Raw genomic sequence first — 3,265 nt, forward strand, 5'->3', positions numbered from 1 at the left:
GGGATTTTTATCTCGTGCATCATTTATTATTCTCCCTTTTAGCTTAAAAAACACGGGATTTATATATGTTACAACGTCCAAACTTGAATAAAAAATTTGAATATAAATTAAAATTAACTGTGAATAGATAATCTGTGTTTGAATCTCTTGTGTCACTTGTTAAAAACCTCCTTTTTGTCATTTTTATGTAATGTCATCTGAGCATGAAGTAAGAGAAGGGAAAAGATGTGATTTAAGGAAAGATTGGAAAGAGATTTATGTAAAGAACAGTAAGTGGGAAAGTTGGAGATGAATTAGAGATGGGAATAACGGTGATGAGAGAAATAAGGACGGTGAGAACGGTAGGAACGAACGATGATAATAATAATGATAATGATGGTACGTGTTTATGTTGTACGCAGATGCCTGTCTTTTGTATGATGTGTGTGTGTGTGTCTGTGTGTGTGTGTGGGTATAATCGTGTGCGTGTGTGTATAACACAAAAATAATACGTAACAACAGCGCGTCTTTATTATTTGGCAGTGTAAGGCATATAGAGTGCTTAAGACTAGAATAAAGTGCAATAAATAGGCCTTTTAAAGCCTGTTTCAAACGAAGTTTTTTTTCCTAGTATATATGTATATATGTATATATGTATAATATCATTGAAATTTTTCTTCGAATTAACCCGCGCGCGTATTTAGACGTCTAAACACCAACGCAGGAGTCATCGAATGATTTACAAACGATTCGATCGTCGTGCGATTACTGTACAATATTTGATCGCCTCGCGGCGATTTGTTTCGACGAGCAATCCTTACTTTCTTTTATACGTAAAAGTCAATATATATCATAAAACGTACATCGAACGCACACAGTCGATGTCTCTTCTCTCTCTTTACAGCGAAGATTCACACAGGTGTTGTTCGTCGTTCTCGGATTTTATTATAAACGTTTCACGAATCAACAATTGTATCCCGACAAAAGAACATTCGGTGAGCTTGCGACCGTGGCACACGTGGCGTTAACCCTGTCGGCGCCCTTTTTTTTTTTTTTTTGTTTCAAATCCAACACACCACTTGCATGTTTCGAAAAAGATACAATTATACTTTTTCTAGGGAAGCATTGACTATATTTTGTTTTATGTCACTTAGCGCTATTTACAAAGACGTCTCAGAGCTTTAATACACGAGCGAGCGAGTGTGTGAAAAGGAACATCTTGAACGAACGATTGCTCGAGAGAAACGCAGCTCGGAAGAGATACACAGGATACCGTTTTTTTTTTTTATTTATTCATTAGTAAATTACAGGACCCCAACAAGCACACTTCGCGGCGTGTTACAACGGCACCGGCGCCAGCCAGTCAACAATTTCCCCCGCCGCGTCACGGAAGTGGAACTATATACGAAGAGCACACCCGTATGAAAAAAACAGCTCGACACAAACGCCGACGGGTTAACGTGATCCGTCGAGAGTCAACAACACGCGACGCCGCTGCTCTTTTCAATCTCTTCGCGGATGTCGAATTCGAGGACTCCCGGCGAACGATCAAAAGTGCATCACTCGATGTTGCACTATCCGATCGCATTTCGATCTCAGGGTATATGAAACTTCCGATAGGTCTTACCGATCGATCCGTCAATCGGTCCGGATTGACTATGATACAAATAAATATAGGGTTTTACAATCTGCGCGTTTGCAGCTCAGACACACGAATTACAATTGCACCTTTACATGACACACTTTCTTCTTTTAACGTATTGGTTCGTTTTTGTTTTTTTTTTTTTTAGTTTTTAACAATATCGTTCTAAAGCAAGTTTGCAAAGCTGTCATCGTCTGAGCTGTAAAGCGAGATTCTGACCGAGCCGAGATGCGATCGGATCAAGAGGATCAAGAGCAAACCGATACCCATCCGTGGACCGCGCTCGCGTCTTCTATAGATAATATATAATTAACAATATAATATTTCTGCGTTTATGAGGATACCTATAATCCGAAGACGCGTGCGCGCGCGCGCGGACGACGAAGACGAGCCGATTTTACAGATATCGGTCGTCTCAAACGACGTCGACAGTTCGTTTTTTTTTTTGTTTTTTTGTTTTTTTTTTTTTTTAGGTTCTTAGTTTCCTTTACTCTTCCTGCCTGAAAAGCCTATCGAAGTAAGAAGAAGGTGTGAAGAAGTGAAAGCACGCTGATCTTAGAACTACCCATCTCTGGCGGATTTACAAGGCTCGGAACTGGTGAGAGAGAATATTATTCGCTTAACAAATAAATCCTTAGTTATTACATGTATATCGACACACATAGACGAGAATATAATCTTTGCGACGCGAAATCGATCCTGGTCGAGACACCGTTTTCTCGCGTCAGCTGTGATTGATTTCTCTCCCAGGGAAGCATCCTTTAACTTTAAGGATAGATTAGACAAGTAAATTATTTCTCTTAATTGGAAAGAGAAAGAGACTATTTTTTCTTTAAACCGTATAAAACTATGAACTTTTCTGTAACGTTTTTTTTTCTTTTTTTTTTTTTTTTTTTATAATCTGATATACAAACACATAACAAACGTTTCTGTTCTTAATTAATTATTGAATTGCAAACGTATTTTTTTAATAGTTTTTCTTAAATTACGTGTGTAATTTACGATTTAATGATAAAAAAATAATTATTCATCATTCATGCAAAAATGCACAAGTTTTCCGTACAAACGTGTTTTTTTTTTCTTCAAGAAAAATAACTTAATTTCGTCGGCGAGTTTCTCTATCGGTTAAAGTTAAAGTCGAGGACCCCCCAGAGAAAAACATCCTGCACATTCTCTCTCTCAGCCGGGATCGTCCCGTGAAACGACCCTCGAGCTAGTTCTCGCAATTAAGACATAATCGTCGGAGGTACAGCTACGCGATACTTGGTTTCTTTCTTTTAAATACACTGCGCGAGAGAAAAATGCGTTTTTCAAGTACATAGATACAATATAAGAACCGCGTTTAATGACGCATAAAAATATTCTCAATGCTCTCTCGATTAATAAAGGGACGGGATGACTCGCGCGACACTTTGCTGATGAGCGAATGGCGAGCGAAGAAGGAAACGGAAATCGAGTCGACAATGGCGAAGTGACGCGATTGCAAGAATGACGGAAAATGCGTGGTATAAATGAGTCTTTGTACGTGTTTATTGTGTGTGTATGTAGTTAAAAAAAAAAAAAAAAAAAAAAAAATAAGTCATCAGGAGGGATTTTTATCTCGTGCATCATTTATTATTCTCCCTTTTAGCTTAAAAAACACGG

This window comes from Pseudomyrmex gracilis, unplaced genomic scaffold (assembly GCF_002006095.1).
Source record: "Pseudomyrmex gracilis isolate BER0280 unplaced genomic scaffold, ASM200609v1 scaffold_163, whole genome shotgun sequence".
Classification (NCBI taxonomy): Eukaryota; Metazoa; Arthropoda; class Insecta; order Hymenoptera; family Formicidae; genus Pseudomyrmex; species Pseudomyrmex gracilis.